We start from the raw sequence: 19,984 nt of genomic DNA on the forward strand, positions 1-19,984 counted from the left end.
CTAGAGTTATCCTGTATAAATCACTAAATAAACACTTTTTCCAGAATAAGAGAGTTTGGGCTCTGCCTGTAGCACTTCCCTGAAGGATCAGCCTTGAAGTTGGGATTCCTTTGCTGATTCCTTCTCCCAGGGCACAAAATGCTCTTTTTCTGGGTGTTTTTTTCCCGAGGGAGCAGAGCCTGGTTCCCAGCTGTGACCAGTGACAGAGGCCAAGGTCCTGGAAGGGTACAGCAGAACTCAAACCCACTGCAGATTTTGTAAGCACCGAGTTCCCCTGCTGCTGTGGGGCCAAGTGAGATGGATCCATCTTCCTGGAGATCTCCAGATGGAGGTGATGTTTTTACCACCAAATTCTTCATTTCTAGTTGCAATTTGGAGGAGAAATCAGGAGTGGGCTGCTCCACCCAGATACTCCTTCTGATGCAATCCTCAGTGGTGAATTTGCACCCTGTTCCCCCAAATCCCAGTGTTCCTGCAGATTCCCATGAACCATGTGCTCTCAGCTTCCCAGAAATCATCCTGAATTCCCACAGCCTCCTCCAGCACACAAGAGGAGTTTTACTGTAGTGCAACAGTTTCATCCCATTTAATGAATACATTCCATTTTGTAATTGATTAAGTCTTACACGAAAAATAGAAGAGTTCTGCAGAAGATTAATTTCCAGAAAGGGATTTTTTTTCTGTCTTTTTTTAAAAAAAATAATTGGAATTATATTCTGGGCTGGAGAGAAAGCTGGAGATAGCTGATAACATTTTGACAATGATGAGTGAGGCTTTAGGAAATAAATACAGCCAGGATTATTGAAGTCTTTTCAGCAGCAGTGTCTCCAATTCAGTGGAATCATATGAAAAAATATTTGCCTTTTTCAAGTCACCTAATCATTCTAGAGAGCTGGCAGCAATTCAAGTGATGTACACTTAAACTGCCAGGCTAAATTATAGATTTCAGCCTTCAGAATGTGCTGTTACATATAATTCATGTGTGTTTTTCAATAGAAAAGATTTTGAACCTTAAGTTTCTTGCTGTATTACTGCTGTGGGTTTTGTTGTTTATGCCAAAGCAGCACCGAAATAAATAAATGAAGGAAGAACAAGCAACACAAGAGGACATGGAGTGACCAGCACATTTCCTGGAAATCCGAAAATATGAACGAAGGAGAAGGAATTTATGAGGAAAGAAGAGCCAAGTGTGATTTTCCCCGCACTCCCTGGCCCTTACAAACCACATCACCCAGAAAGGCTCTCCCTGAGATCACTTCCACCACACACCCTTGGCCGTGGCTGTTGTTTGTTGTCACTGTTATCCAACCTTGTTCTTCCCCACAAAGGGAATGTGAATTACATGAAATGCTTCATTTCCAGCTTCGATTTATTTGGCTTTTTCTCCCCTTGCTTGCAGCTCAGCTGTCCTCTCTTGGCTAGATTAAAGAGACCTTTAATAGATGTTATTTTCTTCTTGGTGAAAATACTTAATGTGTTGTAATCAAGCCTCTGTTTGATCTTATTAATAAGCTAAACAGACCAATTTCCTAAAGTCTGTTCCATCAGACACCTCCTGTATTTTAAACAAAAGCTTTTGCAAGGGAAAGATGATTTTTTGTGAAGGGATCTGCTCCACTTTCAACACCCATTCCAGACTTTCAGGATATCCTCTCCAAAATAACACCCCAAAGAGCCATTTTGAGCCTTCACGGCCTCAACTGCTCCCAGTCCCTTCAAGATGAAGTGATTCCAGCTGGCAACAGAGTTTTGGATCATGAAATCGTGTTTTTTAGGACAAGAGGATGTCATTTTTTGATAGGATGATAGGAAATGGCCTCAAGTTGTGCCAGAGGAGGTTTAGATTGGGTATTGGGGAAAAAAAATCATTATGGAAAGGGTTATTAAGCATTGGAATTGGCTGCCCAGGGGAGAGGTGAAGTTGCCATCCCTAGAGTTTGTTTCTGTGCTCTGTAGAGGTGGGCCTTAGCAAGCAGAAAAATATGTCAGGCAAGACAATTGAAAAGTTTAATAATGAGGCTCTGTGCTTTGTTTATAGGAGAGTATAAAAAGTTCCTGAAGAGCAAGAAATATAAAGCAAGCACCCATTTTAAGATATAAGGTGTATGTGCAGTTTTAATGGTTGGCTTATGCAGATAAACCTTACAGATAAGTCTATGGGCTCTTAACAATTTGCTATTGGTTAGAAAACTTTTAAAAGTTTTTCCTTTCCTTTTAAAAGGCCTTGTAACACAGAGAGTTTTCTCTTGTAACACAGAGAATTTCAGCTGCTGTTGTCAGTTCGTGAGCTGTTGCCATCTTTCAATTGTCTCACCCTGAACTGAGGCTGATGTGGCAATAAAAGCTCGAGGAACATCTCCCAGGAGCCCCATCCCATTATTTGGAAAAACTGGATCCAGCCTGGCACCACAAGGACCAGGTGAGTTGGTGTCACCCCTTTGCACTGGTCAGCAGCAGGGCCCTGAGACAGCTGGGGTAAAAGAGAGAAGGAAAAGCCCTGGGGCTGCTGGGGTTTGTGCAGGGTCACCCCACAGCTGTGTCCCCGAGGTGCTGGCACTGTCCCCCACCCCAGCCCGGGGGCCAGCTGGGGAAGGAGCTCAGGGGAAGTGGTGGCTGGCAGAAAATAAATCACAGCGCTGTCACTCTTTGCCCCAACTGGTTTCCACAAACAAAACTTCACTGTCCACTGACAAGAACAAATAAACGGAGTCGGGAGAGACTGAAAGTCACAGGGGATCCGAAATATTTACCTTGATACCTTATAAGGGTAATAACCACTTTGCTGCTTTGCAGCCACTGACAGAATGAAAAAAAAAAAAAATCAAAAAAAAGCAACACAAAAACCTACCTAAAATGTTTGAGGCTTTTGACTAGTCCAACCTGTCCTGGCAAAAGCATCAAAGCAGGATTAGAACAAGGTTTTAATTATACACACTTTCCCTCACCCCCCTCCCCTTCTCCCCTCCAAATCTCTTGCGTTTGATTATCGACATCAGTGGAGTCAGCCAGATATTGCAGTTCATATAAATGATTTCATTCAGGCTCCTCCACCAAAGACACAACGAGCATTTAAAAGCTGGAGGTGCCCCTTTTGCTCTGAGCCGTGTGTGTTCACCAAGCTCTGCAATGTTCCTTTCTTTCATACCCTTGCTAAGCCACGTTTTTCAAAATTACCTGCAAGAGTCACAAACTCCTGCTTGCCAACAGCTCCAGACAAATAAATAACCCACCCTGGGAGGAAATATCCATCATCTGCTGGACATCAGATAAATCCTGCTGGGTCCTGGGGCTGCTTTTGGCCAATGCTCCTCAGCAATAATGTAGTGGTCAATAAAAACACGTGTCCATTCACTCATTGGGGAAGTATAAAACACAACAAAAAGCTTTGGGAAGGAATAACTTCACTTCTCTGTGTGGTTTTTTTTTTTTGTTTTGTTTTTTTTTTTTTTGTTTGTTTTTTTTTTTTTGTTTTTTTTTTTTTTTTCCCTTGACTGCACAATTGCACCGAGGCTTTAAGTCGACAGTTGAAAGAGCTGGAGGTGAAGTTGCCGAAGCAGCGCCGGGAGAGATTTGTGTCACCTGGGGATTGGACACAGTGGGGTAATTGTAGCACTGACACACCGGGATTATTTACCCCCAGTGATCAAAGGGAGCTGGTCCCCAGTGGGTGAGGCTGGAAGGGATTTCAGCCCTGGATGGCTCTGACAGTTGGGGCTGAGCTCAACGGGAGGCTTTGGGTGTTTCACGGCGCTGAGCATTGGGCAAACATTCAAACGTGGAGCCTCGCGTTGAACTTCTGATCTTTACAGCTGAGGTTCTCTGCTGAAAGAGGGTCAAAAGTTTTAATTTTCCGAGGCTTCAGATCAGATCACAGCCTCAAAAGTGGCTTTGCCAAAAAATGGGTTTTTTTAAAGACAATCTCCTTCCAATTGTGAACCAAACGGGTTTGGTATCACATTCACAAGGATGAGGGAAGGGAAAAACCCTCCCTGAATCAGTCAGTGTCAGGGTGACCATGTGCTCTACAGCCACACATTTATGTGCCTGACTTATGAAGTGTGAGAAATCTGACGGCTTGAGGCACAGGAACAAAATCAGAATTAAATGTAATTTTTTGGTTTGCCGCTTGTCCCTTGTGCAGCTTCTCCCAGGATTTTGAACTGTGTGTGACTCATGGCAGTGCTGGTCCACCTTTACCCTGAGCATGAAATCGTGGATTACAGGGCTACTGTACATGGATTTATGACTAAAAAGCCCAGCTCTGCCTGTGGATCTTGTTTTCATTAGCAGTTGCAAAGAAGCAATTGCATGTGTGTCTGTGTGTTTGTGTAAACACGTTTAAGAAAACCCACTGTTTTCCTTCTTTGTTTTTATTTTCCTTTTTAATCAGAGTCTGAAGTTTTGGTTGGCTTCCCACTCCCAAGTCTCCCTAGATGCTGGGTTTGTTCATCCCAGGCTGGGAGAATTCCCTTCCGTGTGTCTCCAAGGCATCCAAAGGTCTTAATTAACACCACAGTAATGGGCTGGGCAACCACGATTTTCCCCACTGCATGATTTGCAAATGCTTCTTTTTTCACCCTCATGTATTGCACTTAATGCACTTTGTTTTTCCTTAATTGAGGGATTACAGCTTTTTACATGGAATTCACCTCCTAAAAGATGATCCTGTTTTTCCTGGTCCAGCCTTGCCCCTTCCAGTGCATCATGTGTCTGTCTGGGTGGCATTGATTACATCCCTAAATCCCAATTCTCCACTTCTTTGTGGTGGCTTTCAAATTTCTATCGTTTGGGGATTCCTCAGATTTCCCATAAGGATTGTAGGTCACTGCCTTCATAGTAAGAAATCCCTAGTTACAAATACATTGTAGGTTCCTCTATTCATAATTAGGACTCCTTAGTTACAGATACAGTTAGAGGTGAAATATTATCCCTGCCCATGACAGGGAGCTGGAACTACATGGTCCCTTCCAACTCAAATTATTATTATTATTATTATTAATAATAATAATAATAATAATGATTGATGCAATAATGGTGTAGGCAGAAAGGATCATGTGACTGTTTTTATTTTTAGGATAATAGAAGACAAATAACTCTCAATTTTTTGTTCAGCTAAAACACCAACGACAGTATCTATTTTACATCTTCTTTAGAAATCTTAGGAAATTATGTTAGAATTGACCAAGAAGAGTAGCTGCATAATAAAAACTTATTTAGGGCATGAGGTTTTACTGTTCTGGGTACAGCACAGTCACCTACAAAATGCAGGGAAAACACAAAAAAGCCAGTATGCCTAAGATAAAAAAAGATTAGAAAATATATTTCTGAAGAATTTAATTTTGTAAAACAAGTTTTTTAACAAGAGCTGGTTCTGGAGGAAACTGCTCTTTGGGAGAAAGGTCAAGAACAATTATATATTTTTCTCTTTTTCTGTGATCTGCATCTCCAGTGGAAAACCCTGCCCCTGGAAGGTGGAATCTGTGCCAACCCCAGCTGCTGAAGGCTAAGGAACATGCCTCAAAATCCAGCTGAAGCCCTGGGTGAGGAGGACACGCTTTCATTCCCCCTCAGTTTGCAGGGCATGTTTTCTCTCCACACCAAAAGCCATTTGAGGTCATTCCACGAGCCCATTCTCTAAATTTAGGGTGTGTTTTGGAATTTGGGTGACATGAGAGCCATTCTTGCTCCATGGCTTGGAGTGGGAATGTGTCCTAAGGAAGGGAACACCCTCCAACTTTTCCTTTTCCCGCATTAATTTGTTCCTCCCCATCCCTGGTGAGGCAGGGGGACACAGCCCTGGCTGTGACTTTTTTCATGGTGAGGTTGGGAAGGGAAAAGGGGTCAAAATATCCCAGGACCATGCTGGAGAAGGAAAAAGCGGAGGCAGAGCAGCCTCAACTGCTGCACTAAAGGATCAGGAGCACAGAAGATCTAGCAAGAGCCACCAGGAGGAATTACACCAGGTCATGGTCAACGCTGTATTTCATGTCTGACCCTGAGGAAAGATAGATTTTGTTGCTGAAATATCACAGGTTCCTTCAGGAAACCTTATTTATTAAAGTCATGGGATGTTTAATAATGACAGCTTATCTTATGCTGGATATAAATGAGCTGCTGGAGTAGGAGCTGCCTGCACAGAAACCCCACAGAGCGATGGTCAGATTCCCACAGCCCCAGAACAACATCCCTTGGGAGCAGCTTTTGGGTCATGGAAGCAAATTTTGTGATATCTCATTGAAAACCACCAGGAGAGAAATCCAGGAACCCCCGTATTTGATAGTGGGGTGTTTGCAGCTCCTGCTGGACAGTCCCACGGGTTGCTTGGGAGCAAACAGGGCCACTCGGCCATGTGGAGACCTGGAAGAAATTTAAACTCCAAAAGGGCTTAAATTTCAAACCAAGTCCATGTCTCCTTTGAAGTCTGCCTGACCCTTTCCCTCACATCCTTTTGGTTTCCCACTGATAGGGCCCCAGAGAGCCGGGGCCTTTAGGGCTCTGCCAGGTCCATGGCCCAGTGCTGGAGGCTGGGGCCAGCTGATTATTTGCATGGTCCAACTGGGAGCCATCCTTCAGCTTCCCTTGACAAGGATCCAAGCATCCTCCTGCCGACACAAGGAGCCAAACAGTCCAGAGGTGCAATTTGTCCATCAGTGCAGGCTGTTATTAAGCCATCCATTGCACCCCGTTCCCCTCCCTTGCTGTCACATTCCTGCTTCTTGTCATGCCTCTAATTTGTCATTCCCGTTCCCAGGCTGAGAATGGGAGAGAGCAGGGATTCACTTTTTTGGTTTGGCCCATGTGTTTTCATCCCAAAGCATTTCTGCCATCCCTGCTTCTTCTGAACAATCCCACTCATTTCCAGGTGGCAAAGGAAGCTGGATCTGGCTGTGCTCAGGCTGCTCTGAGCAACCAGCCATGGAAAAGCATCACCTGAAAGCAAAATATTTTCTGCAACAGACGCAGCCAGAGACAGTCAAGAAGACAAAGGCTGGCTGCCTTTGGCTGTCCCAAAATTAGTCCTGTGACTGGTCTGGAAAATGGCCCAAGTCCCAGCAGAAAGATCTTTCTGCTCCCAAGATTAAAGGGTAAAAAAATCATCCCTCAAATTACGTTTTTTCTTTTGTCGACCTAATCTCCTTTACACTTTTTAGTTTATTAATATACCCCACCTAGATACAAACCGTTCCTGTCTTATTAGATTCCCTGATTTCCTTTTCCCACAGTATGGAACAATTTTACTTTACAACACATATTTCTACTGTTACAGACTCTCATCCTTCAGAGATTCCTGGGAACTAGGATCAAGCTAAATATTCCAAGCAGGAATTGAGGCAGAAATCAATATTGTCCCAGTGAATTCCTTATCCCTCAAATTTAGCCTAAAACAATCCCAGAGGTTAAAGAGGCGCAAATGTAAAAAAGCTTTTTTTGTAACACATCTTCTCCATGTTTCCTCAATAAATTAAAAAGCTGAGTGATATTTTATAGGGGATTCTTTGATAGAAATACATGGATGCTCCTAGACTTGCCCCCTTCCATGATTTTAAGGAGCAGCAAACATCTTATAGCCTAGGATGGGAACAAAATATTTGCATAAATTACCAACAATTAAAAAGCTGGGTCACATTCTGAGCAGATCTCTGAGGCTGAAATCCCTGCTTGAGAAACGGCCCAAAATTCCGAGATTGTTCACCAAATGGCCGGAGCTTCACACATCTGGAATTTAAAACTTTTAACGTCCCCTCTCCATAAATTTTAGCCACCTCAAGGTTTTTCCGCCTCGAGTACAACTCTCCTGACATGTTTTAGTGCTTGAGGTTAAAAATCACACTTTGCCTCAGCTCTGTCAGGGTCAGATTTGTGGAGGGTAATTGTGTTGGACAAGATATCTTTGAGATTGCTTCAAAATCTGTCACTTGGGGAGGGGGAAGAAATAAGACTTTTCTCCACGGGGCCTTTGAAGAAGAAGCTTTTCAAGTGAGCAAAAAAGGGCTGGCTCAGCTTGCAACAAGGGGAGGGGAAGAAAAAGTGAAGCTCAATGACCTAAACAGCATCTCAGTGCTTTCTGCAGCCAGATTAAGTGAGCAGATTGAAGTCCTTGCCAGGGTTGAGACCAAGTCACCTCAAGAATCGAGCAGAAATCAGTGGGTGAGCCAATTTTCCCAGAAATCTCCTGGGATTTGCTGTAGGAATGATTTTTTCCATCGCGCTGAGCGCTCGGTGGCGCGGTTTCACAGAGCTCCTCAGACCTCTCCACATCCAGCTTTAAAGAGGTGGTATTTCCTATTTTGACTGGTCGGGAGCTCATCTGTGCATCTCTGAACATGTGCAAAAGGTCTTCTGCCAAAACCTCCTTTTTTTTCTCCCTCTCTCTTCACGGGGTTTAATGGGCAGGAGGAATGTCCTTGGTCCATTTGGCACCTCTGCTTTTCTCATTTTTTTTTGTGTGCTCTCCCCCTGTGAGGCTGCAGCCACTTAAATCAAAGCAAGAAGGTGAACCACTGGCATCTTAGCCTGTGGCTCAAACACCTGAGCTCTTAGCAGGAAATAAAAATCCAGGTTTTGCCTCTGAAGAGGAGCGTTGCTCTTAATGGAAGCGAGTTCCAAGAAAAACCTGAGGTTCGGTCTTTCTGGAGGGAAACATTCCAGAATTATTGCCTCTGAGTCTGGTTAGGGTCAAATTAAGAGCTGCCATAAAATCCAGTGTTGGCAGGGAGATACCCAGTGCCTTGTGCTTCCAGCCTGCCTTGCAGGTGGGACGAGCTCAGAGATGCTTCTTGAAATAAATTTATTTGAAAAAAAAAATCTTGATTATCTCCTGGCTGAGAGAAGATTTTAAAGCTCTCCCTTCCATTTGCTGTGCTGTGGGATGTTCATGGGCTGCAGCTGCTTTTGTCTTTGCACTCCTGTGTCCCTGCCACGCTCCCTTTCCTGAAGGTGAAGCATTCCAGGCAGATGCTTAGTGTCAGGAAGAGTGACAACTCCGTGGCAGGAGCCCAAGAGCCCTGGGCTGAGCAGCAGGAGCCCCTCTGTTTGTTTATTTGGTTCTGGCATGTCACTGAACAGGGATCAGATCCTGCTCCTCCCGGCCTCGCCTTGCAGGATTGGGATGTGATGGCCCAAGCCAGGATGTTTCAGGGAAGTTCCCTGCATGTCTCCTGAGCTCAGAGAGCTCCTCAGCTGCCTCTGCAGTCCTTGTGAGGCTGTGACATTAACCTCCATGTCCTGGCCACGTCCCAGTGTAAGTAATTACAAACTGCCTATCTTATTTCAGTCTCCCATGTCAACTCCGTGGAGTGTTCTTTGGCTCTGATGATTTTTTTCCTCCATTTTTCCTAAACTCTTGCACAGCACTGCTCTGTGGCATCACCCTTCTCCCACCTGTGGGATGCAAACTTCGCCCCAGAAAGAAATGCAGGGCAGAGAAGTTTCCCCAAAAAATTTTCCTTGTAGATAATGCTCTTCACATGGTGGAAACATGAATTCTGCACAAGTCCTGTGCCTCCTGCCAGGGAGGGGATGGATGGGAGCAGGAAGCTGGCTGCCCTGTTCCATCTGTTTCTGCAGCACCACTGGCAAAAACCCTCATGTGGCAAAAGCCACAGCACAGAGCTGTCCCCAAACCAGGGACCTCTCCCAAACCAGTCCCCAGACACCTCCCATGGGATAAAACCTCTCCCCAGTGGTGGGACCCAGTTTGTGATGCTCACAGAGCTCCTGGCAGAAAGGGAGCAAGAGGATTCCTCAAACGGGTTGTGTTTTATCTCCAGCAGCTGCTCAGCCACCATCCGCTGTGGCACTGGGGGTAAACTGTCTTCTGAGTCACCCAAAAATCGGGATAAACGCCCCTTTTTGCTAACAAAGGATCTTTGCACAGCCCTTTCTGCCCTGCAGACTGAACTCTGCCTTCCCAGCCCCAGCCCAGCCCGTGGATCTGCCTTATCACCCCTCGATCACCAGCCCCAGATTTCCCCCAGGACTTAACATCCCTGACCCTTGGCCAGACAGGGCAGGAAACACGTCATAAAAAAGTTTAGTGGGTCTAGGAACAGCCCAGTAAAGGCAGGGACATTTGTGCACCCTGAGAAAAAAAACCCCAGGCGCAGCTGCCCGAAGCCAAGACATTTACTCACCTTGGGATATTTATTATTCCTTTCTTCCAACCTGCTTCCTCGCTGCCATCTGTCTCCGAGGACAGGAGGAGCGCATTCCAGATTATCCCTGATGCCTAAAACGTGGGAAGGCAAGGATGTAAATGGCAAACTGGGTGCTCAGAGGTCAGGGGCTTTGCTGCACATCTCTGCTGACCACCCGACCTCTCCGCCTCCCACTGACTCCCTGGTTTGCAGCATTTCCACGGGATTTATTTCCAAACGAAGGAATGCTACTTCAGACACAAATTTAATGAAAAAAAAAACCCCTACATTTTCATGGGGGAGGCCTGGAGGTGGGTGATGTGGCAGGATTCAGAATTCCTGGGGATTTGCAGCCCTGTTGTGACAATTTATATCCAAGAACATCAAAATTCTTGAGAGGTCAAGATCTTGTGACTGCAGATCTCGTGTCTGCTTCATTCACCTCTCTGCTCTTTTTTTTCTGATTGATGTCAATCAGACCCCCTAACACGGGGACATGAGATTGGCTTGCAGAAAAGGGTGAATTTCTATTTTGAGTTTTTTTTTAAAAAAATCCATCCTGAAGCAGACGCAGCCACACAGTTCAACACACCTGCTGCAGGTGTGAAAATAGGTAAATTCACAAACACATAAAGGGTGAATAAAGAGTTTTCCAGCCAGGACAGGCAGCTGTAATCTTTTGGGGAATAAAAGATTTCCTCTGAACCCCCTTGCTTTATTTTGACCCTTTGAACTAGGACAGAGTGGCATTTGTGGGAGATCCTACAGCCAGAGCAGGCTGCATATTAACAACTCCAAAGCTTCAACGCTGGAGGGATGAAAATTCTAAGCTTAAAATTTTTTTTGCAATTCCCCATTTTTGTCGTGTAAGGCACTGTTAAAAGCAGCAAGTGCCCATGTTTTGCTGCAGAGGAAATGAGGAGTCTGAATCCTTCCTGTCCCCCATGCAGGCCCCCTCTCCACCCCCAGTCCCCGTTGAGCTGCTGAGGCACCAAAGGCCATCCACGTGAAATCTTACACTGAACCTGCTTCCTTTTTCCACCGCCACGGCCTTTGCCACATCAATGCAGCTCCCACCCTAGGATCTGGAAATTCTGTATCCCTTTTCAGCAGTGGCTCTTTGATTTTTCTTGGACCCGGCTGTGTTTTTAAGCCTTTCTAAGATAGCTGCCCAGGAGCAGGAAATTCTGTAGACCCCACTCTGTCTCAGGAAAAGGAGATGGAGCCAAGCTCCTATTAGCTCTTCCTTTTCATTTGTGACTGTTTGGAAGTGAAAAAAAAAAATTAAAAAAAAATCATCAGACACAAAAGATCACCAAGGCCCAAGTGTTTTTATGGAACTTCTTTATTCCTTTTCCTTTTCTTGCAGTGTTTAGCACAAAATGTTTCCACGCATGGCCCATGCCCATGTGGAGGGTATCTCTGTGCAGAGCTGTGGGAAATTAGAGCAGTTATTGGTTCTAGAGGAGTTTTCAGCCTCAGCCCGTGGATCAAATACCTGAATCAAATTATTATGTGCAGCTGTGAAAATTGTGATCCTGAAACCTGATTACAATCGTCCCCCTCCCTGCTCCCTCCAAAGGTCAGTGACAATATACAAAAGACTTTCCCTTCTCCAATGTAAATATTGCATGAAACAAAGATGACTTTCTCCCTCAGCCTGGTGTTTCTCAGGGAATGGGGCTGGACAGTGCCAGCAGAGTTCAGAGCTCAGGGGAGGTCAGGACAGATGAGCTCTTCTCTCGGTGATTGGTCACTGCTTTTTGGAAGCATTTTTTTTTCCCCTTGGCTGCTGGTCTCCCTCACCTCACAAACCATTTCAAGACAATTTGGTGTTAATCCCTAAAGGGCCTTGCAGGGTTTTGTTTTCTGACAAACAAACATTTCGTTTGACCATGGCCCTCTCCACATCCATTTTCCATGCAGGGAAAGCCCCACCAGCCTCTACCTCCAGACATTTTCACTTGTGTGCAGACAGGCACTGTTTCTTCCCTAAGCAAAGGATGTTGCAGTGCCATATATAGAGAATAAAGAGATCTGCTCATTCTTTGGCTGGTTAAAACTTTGTGCTCTGGCCAGCAACCCAGTAAAGAGGATGCAGTCTGAACCAGAAAGACCCAGGTCACGACACTAAATGTTCCTCACAGTGAGATCCAACCTTAGTTTGCATCTGAAGCCTTATTTGCCTGTTTTCTGCAGTGGATGGATCTACCTGCTGGAGTAGAAGTGATTCACACCAGCAAAGCATCACAGATTTAACTTTTAAAGCGTGCATGGGGCTGTAAATGGCAGTGGATGCAAATGTTTTCCGTCTGCAGAACATCTGCAGCAGCTGTGCTGGCTTTGCTGACAAAATGTCAGCCTGGGCTCCTGCTCAGGGAGTTTGGAGAGCCAGGGTCCAACCCTGGGCAAGGCACAGCCTCAGGGAACTCTCTGTGAGGGCAGGAGAGGCACACGGAGAGCCTGGCAGGGTGGGACCTGCTGGGCAGAACCCAGAGATGAGCTGAGTGTTGTCCCTCCCTCCTTTGTCCCAGTTCTGCTCCCCTGGGAGTGGCAGAATCTGGTGGGACACAGCAGGAGGATGAGAGGAGCTCAGTGTGGCCGGGCTGGGATGGGCAGGGTGAGGATGCTCCTCTCCTCTGGGAGAGCACTGTGGAGCAGCAGGATGGAGCAGCAGCACCTCCCCTGCCCTCAGGACTTGCTCTTCACGGGATGAAATACCCAAAGCTGCCTGTGAACTTGGGCCCTGGGGTTGGCAATTTGCTGGGCTCCCTGCCAAGCCACGGGGCCAGATGTTCCCGACAGTCTTTGAAAAACCACTGTCTCCCTCAGTAAACATCACATCAGCCCAAGCTCAAACCTGATTAAAGGAAACTTTGGATTTTCCACTTAATGAAGAAGGGGTGAAAGGTAGGAATGTGCAAGGGATTGCTCTTAGCCAAAAAAACGAATCAAGCAAGTCAGTGTCTTTATTTGAGTGACTACAACTACTGTGTAACTTTGGGCTTGGTGCAGCTTCAGTGGTCACTGCAGAGCCTAAAAAACCTTGGGCTTCAGTCAGAGAGTCCTCCCAGGGTTCATCTGGTTCCTGAGGCTTACAAAAACACCCACATTTCTTAAAGTAAGGAACCTGGGCTGGAAAATTGCACCAGAACGAGCTGTCTGTGGGAAACTCCTGCTCCTCATTGCTTCCATGGCTGATGATTCCTTGTGGTGTGACATTTACACAGTGTCCAAACACATCCAGGGAAAGGGAAGCAGGGATTGCAGAGTGGCACAAAGATGAACTGCTGCTCTCTTTTGGAATCCTAAATAAACCTGAAGGTTGCTGGGGTTTTCTGCCCTCTGACTGTTCTTTCTCTGCCTGTGTCAGAACAAGGCAGGCTGGGCACATTTTTGTGTCAGAACAAGGCAGGTTGGGCACCTTTTCGTGTCAACACTGCACTGACGTGATGATGTTGAGGCATCAGGCTCCAAATTGTGGCTTTTTTATCTTTATTGCACAAAGTCTTCTGGAGATGCTGTGTTCCTGAAACCTCCCCAGCAGCAGTAAACCAGAGTGCTTGCGAACAACACAGATTTGAGCTCATCTGAGCTGCTTTCTGCAATGATATTCCAAGTTTTAAGTTCCTAAAGGGAATTTTCTGGTGGTGTTTTGAAGTGTATTTACAAGTATATCCCAGACTCGGCAGTCTCTGTTTCTGAGAGACCATCAAGAGAACTTCCCAGCTTTTTACTGGGGTGACAGTGAGTGGAAGGGAGGTGGATTGTTGATGTTAATACCACATGAACTCTCTGGATGGATTTTTGGGTAGGATGAGATATAGGGCTTGGATGTGGATTTATGGTAACTGATCCCAGAGCACCTTGGCTTTGCACAGCCCAGGATGTGCAGCAGTTCCTGTGGTGGTGAAGCTGATTTGATTTGAGAAATTCCACTACAAATCTTTATTTACAGAGCTCTAAGGGGGCTCTGCTGCAAAGACAACTCTGGAATCATCCAGGCAAAAAAAAGGAAATAAAAGCTCAGAAGTGTCTCTGTTAAACCCAGATCTTCTCACTGATGTTTCTATGCAAGGAAAAATGTGTGTGGTGTCCCACCTGGGAGCAGGTACTGGGTTGATTTAGGAACAGCTCCACTGGAAAGTGCAAGAACTGGGAATAGAGGGGTCGGGGATTACAGATGTTGAGGTTTTATTTCTTTCCAGAGATCACTGTTGTATAGATTGGTGCTAGAAATGGATCCTCAGTGTTGAAGGGGCAGCAGGGATGGTGTAGAAAGGGCTTGGGAGGGACAGTCACACTCCTCTGGCCACTGCAGAAATCCCAGTGCCCAGCTGCAGGTTGGGTGCAGGAGAGCAGCCAAGATCACATCTGAACAGGGACTTAAAGCATTAAAAAAATGTGAGGAATTCCCAACCATGTTCAAGGCTGGAGAGGTGGGTGTGAAAGTGTGTGCACACAAAGAGTGTGTGCTACTTATCGTCGTTACTTATTGTCGTTATTTTTAATTTTTAAAATATTTCTTCCAAGAAAAGAAACCCAGGAATGGAGATACTGGGTAAATTGCTGAGTGCAAAAAATGAGGAGTTAGGAACTTCACCAAATCTCATGGAAGCTGTAGGGAATTCCAGGGGGAGAATCCACATCCCCATGTCAGAGCACCACTGTAATTTATTTTACTGCACGCAGTAAGAAAAAAAACCCCAACAAAAAACCACATTCTGAGCCCTAAACAAAGTTAAAAGCAGATGAAATCAGATCAACTACTTGGTGAGAGTTAAAAATGACCGTAGGAGCACTCAGAGACATTCAACAAACCATTAAATGCTTTTGTTCCTGGCAGCCTGGGCTGGCCCAAGCCGATGGTAGAGGAGTAATTTATTGAACTACTTTGTCCTCCACATGCACATGTGTGATGTAAACAGAGAGATAATAAACAGCAGCTGGGGATCCCTTTATTTCAGGCAAAAAAAGAACTTGTTCGGAATTTTTTTTTCTTACTCCCAACTGTAAAAATGTTTCCTTTTTTTTTTTATTTTTTTTTTATTTTTCAGGCCGGGACAATGGCCTGGGTATCTCGGAGCAGCGTTCATCACCCTGAGTGACAGAGATGAGAAAAAGGGTGGGAGCTCCAGCCCTTTGTGCTGGTTTAAAGCAACCCCTGGAAATCAGACAATGTCAGCGCACTTTACTGCGCATTTTTATGTAAGTAGTCAACGCTGCTATTAACAGCTGGGCTTCAAAGTTCAGATGGAGCAGGAGCCTTGAGGTCTGGGCAATGTTACTTTTTTTTTTTTTTCCCCATCCCTCCTCCCCATCCTTGTAGTCATTAACGAGAGTTGGTTTACACGAACATCAAGTGCTGATAAGGATGTCTGAGTATTGACACCGAAATTGCTCGGTAAAGAGAGCAATTTATAGGAAAGCCAAGTGTAAGACATTAGTCATGCACTATTAGGGGACAGCGAGGCTTTGCAGGAGGAGCTTTTGAACTCGATTGGACTTGAACTTAATATAAAAAAAAAAAAAGCGAATTCCAAAGGAGAGGTTTGATTTGTGTTGGCCAAACGTATTAAAGCAATACTGCTCTGTAGGTAATAATAGCATTTCAATTAGCCTAATTCTGCCTTAATTGGAAATACAATTATTCCGGACAATCAGAGCTTAATTGCAGGCTTTTAACTAGTAAGGAAGGCTGAAGGTTGAAAAGAGCTTATTCCCTAATATTTTATCTGCTGATAAATGAAAAATTGCAAAAGATTGCTGCAATTGCAGCAAAATAATTGAAGTGTAATAGAAGTTATAATATCACAGATTGTAATGGAAGTAATCATATAAAAATAAAAAATGCATAAAAATAAAACTATTTTTAAATTTTAATTGGCATGTTAAGGCAGACAAGCCAATCCCAGGAACTCTGGCTGATTGACACTACCTGATTGCCATGGTGTTGGCAATCCCACGGAAAATTTATTTTAAAATAACTTTCTGCTGAGGAGAAAGAAAAAGACAGCATAGAATTAAAGTCACATTTAATATTGAGATTTAAACCAAGTCTGAGTACTTCTCACAGAACACACTATTAACTTGTAGAACTCATTGCCATAGGATTTTATGGAAAGCAGAAGTAAAAATTAATTGAAAATGAAGAAACAACATCCATCAATGACTATTAAAGTCCAGATACAGACTCCAGAGCAGGAAACCTCATACCTGCTGATTGCCAGGAATTGAGAAAGTCCAGAAGGGAAAGATCATTTAATATATCCTGCCCATTGCAATTTTTGGGGGAAGGTATCTGCTGGTCCCTGGTAGAGCTGAGGTGACAGCACAGACAGGAATTTATTCTGACGTGGAAAACCAGGTTATAATTTTCTGTCTCTTGATGAGCATTGGATTTGCCCCTTCTAGCCTGTGAAAAAACAAGAGTGGAATTTGTGTGTGAAATCACCACAAAAAGGCTGCAGCTTGGACCAGTTTCTTTGGTGACATTTATTCGTGGAAACAGCAGAATCATGAGTGAATACTTGAAAAAGAAAAAAAAAATAAAATCTTTGTGAGCCCGCGTCTGGATGTGGGATCACGGGTGAATTTGGGGATTTGAGGGACTTCAGGCCAGGTACCACAGTGCTGGTGGTGGGATGGTCACATCCCCAAGGTGCACCCACAGAGAGCCAGGCTTGGCTTTTCAGTGTGACAGCACCTGTTAATTGTCTAGTCAGGTATTACCTATTAAACATTTACTGCCTATTTCCTGTACACGTCTGGCGAGGCTCGCAGGAAATTTAGAACAAATTAAGCAGCAGCTGTAATCCCTCACGCTCCCGAGATGATAAAAACCTTGGAAGTCCATGTCACCAGCAGCAGCCACTCTCAAGGCAGCAAAACTTCCACCGTGTCCCCAGCCTGGGCCAGCGCAGGAGGTGAAATCGCTCAGCTGGTGTCTCTCCTCTTACGCTGCCTGTCTCTCCACCCACACTTTTGGTATGTTTGATGGGGGCTCTTTCATCCCCCACCCCACCAAAAGTGTTCCCACACAATTTCACATGTGGTCTGAGCGGGGCACTTCCTGCCGTTAAAAAAAGCAAACCCAAGCCCCCTGCAGGAACAGCCTGCGTGCAGAACACCCAAGTTGACAGAGTGTGAGAGAGAAGGGCTAATCCATACCAGATGAGCAACAGCAATAGCCCTACTGAGCCAGGCCAAACACAGAGCACAAGACAGAACAATCCTTCTCTTCCCCCCCCTGCTCCTCCAAAACCTCCTCCCTGCTCCTTCTTCAAGTGGACACTTCAAAACACCAGGAAAAATATTCCAAGGAGCGCGGCCCTAGCTTTAAACCGATATTGTTTGGGTTAAGTTGCCTACCATGCAATGTTCTTTCTTCACTTTCAAAATAAACCCTAGGAAGCATTAATGCAAATACTGTATAAACACACATTCATTCCTACATTTTGAAAATCTGCCCCGGCAGATCTGGGGCTTGGGTTGCTGTTTAATTTGATGCGAGAACCAGATGTATCTCAAAATTGCAGAATCTTCACAACCTTCTTACATGTAAACAGGAGGAAATGTGATCCGTATCTGAGACAGAGACCTCCAGAAAGCAGCCCCTGGAACCCGAGTGCTCGTCCTGCTTTTGGATGGGCTTATCACAGCTGCCATTTCATCCCAGCTTCCAAACGTCAGATCAAAGAATGGAAGGGCACCAGAGTCAGATTTTTGGACAATGCTCAATAAGAGTCTATGTATTTAAATTTTTTTTCTCTAGTTAATTAATCTGGACCTCTTAAATACTTTATTTTTTGACGTTAGGATGGGCATGTTTTAAGTTAACCTGTATTTTCAGTAAAAGAAGGGGAAAAGAACAATCTTATCTTTAAATCTTATTGTGATATGATTTTTAGATAATATTAAACAGGATAAATACAAACAGAAAATTTAAGTGCAAACACATGAAATCAATAGATTATATGATGGCATCCTAATATCAAATTATTCTTTCAACTATGTTTCTGAAGGACGCTGTTCAAAATAATTTTAGCTCTTTGACAATAAATATAATTTTGTCAAAACATTCTGGGTTTTACAAATTCACCTTTAACCTAAATCTTCAAACCTAGACTTTTTCTTTACAGTCCCAAAGTGATATATTTTGGGTATAAGACTTTATGAAACAAGAATCACGTCCACAAATGCGGTGGAAAGCGACCAAATTTTTGGTTAAAAGGCATTTTTTAATTGGAAGAAATCTCAACAAAATTCCACCACCTTCCCGTAATATGTCATAAATTAAATGATCAGTTGGATGTTTGAAAATGCAATTATTCATCTGCAGACTGAGGTGTGGTTTCCAAACCATTCCTAGCCACAGGCACCGTGAGCTGGATCCCTTTGGGCACCCAGAGCTCCCCAGAGGAACATCTCAGGGTCTCATCTGGAGCCTGCTGTGGTTACAAAGGAGCATTTTGGACCTCCCCAAGATATTTCCTTTTTTTTTGAAGCCTTCATGTAAAGCAAATTCGGGGCTGTCCATAAACAACCCGCAGTGGAGAGAGAGCTTTGGATGCACAATCTCTTTGGATGCACCATCCCTCATTTCGGCACTTTGAGCATTGAAACAAAAACTTGATCCACTTCGAAGAAAACGAGCCCCTAATTTCTGTAGCTCAGGAATTTTTTCCCCTCTTGGGTACAGCTCCAACCTCTGGATGAGGGATTTATCCCCTCTTCCTCCCTGGTCCTTCCTCCTACGGGACAGACTCGGACTCCTTTTGGCTATGCCAAAATGGTGCATTCCCACCCACAGTGGCCAGAAGGAGCTAAACACAGACTTTTGGGTCATGGATCCACTTCCATAAGAAGTGCCTTGGATATATATTTACACAATCCCACACCTGATGACAGCTCCAGGGCTATCACACCCCGACGAGCAAACAGCTCCCACTGGAGCTCGGCTTCGCTCTCCCATCCTCACAACAGCCACAGCAACCACCCAAAAGCTGCTTTCCTTTCCCTTTCACATCCCTCCTGTGCTCGTGGCCAAAAGGAGGAGGGAAATTCCCCAAAGGAAGAGGAGAAGCAGAGGGAAACAGCATTAATTGTGTGTGGGGATGGCTGGGAGATGATGTCAGCAGGCTCCCTGCTCCCTGAGAGGACGAGGTACAAATCCAGCTCTCTGGTGCTGACCTGGAACAGAGAATGGACAGAGACAGAGAATAAAGTAGGTATTTATTGAAAGGCTTTTAGGACACACCTTGGGCAGGACAGGGCTTGACCAAGGCTACACCTCAGGTGGTCTTAGGATGGTCACAAAAATGGCTAACAGGTCTTACACTTTTGTAAGTTTTGGTCTATATTGGGGTTTAATTGTCCAATTACACCCTCAGATTATGGAGTCCCATCATTCTTGTTCCTCCCTTCACCCACCCTGTTTGTGCTTTTGGGCTGAAAGCTGTCCTTGGTGTGCAGCAGGACAAGGATTTGTTTTGTGTCCCTGCTGTGTGCAGAGCTGAGTGACACTGACTGTGAGCTCAGAGCTCACCCCTGGGCACCACAGAACCTGAAATACAGGAAAGATAAAACGTAAGGCATCAGATTTAATTCCTATTCTTGCAGTTTCAGTGACTCTCAGAACAACTCTCCATCATCACCCCTTTCCTCCACTTGGGCTTTTCTCCTTCCCCTGGCCCCTCCTTTGTGTGGGGGTGTCACACAGGGACAGGAGTGACCCTGCTCAACACACTCATGGCCCCATCAAAAGCCCTGTCTGTGGGACAGCAGGGGTTACCAAGGTCTGTCCCCAACAGGTGGCTCCTGGGGTGACTGCTCATCCAGTTCTGGCT

The 19,984-nt window shown here is 44.9% G+C and overlaps 1 long non-coding RNA gene across 1 annotated transcript in view; it reads right to left on the minus strand.

Annotated features, from left to right (window-relative positions):
- Positions 1 to 3,484, minus strand: part of LOC136366303 (uncharacterized) — a 99,271-nt gene extending 95,787 nt beyond the window's left edge. Inside the window, exon 1 of the long non-coding RNA XR_010744506.1 lies at positions 3,406 to 3,484. This is a non-coding gene — a long non-coding RNA (uncharacterized lncRNA). The remainder of the gene's footprint in view (positions 1 to 3,405) is intronic.
- Between the last annotated feature and the right edge of the window lie 16,500 nt (positions 3,485 to 19,984).

The sequence above is a fragment of the Sylvia atricapilla genome, chromosome 12, assembly GCF_009819655.1.
Source record: "Sylvia atricapilla isolate bSylAtr1 chromosome 12, bSylAtr1.pri, whole genome shotgun sequence".
Taxonomy (NCBI): domain Eukaryota; kingdom Metazoa; phylum Chordata; class Aves; order Passeriformes; family Sylviidae; genus Sylvia; species Sylvia atricapilla.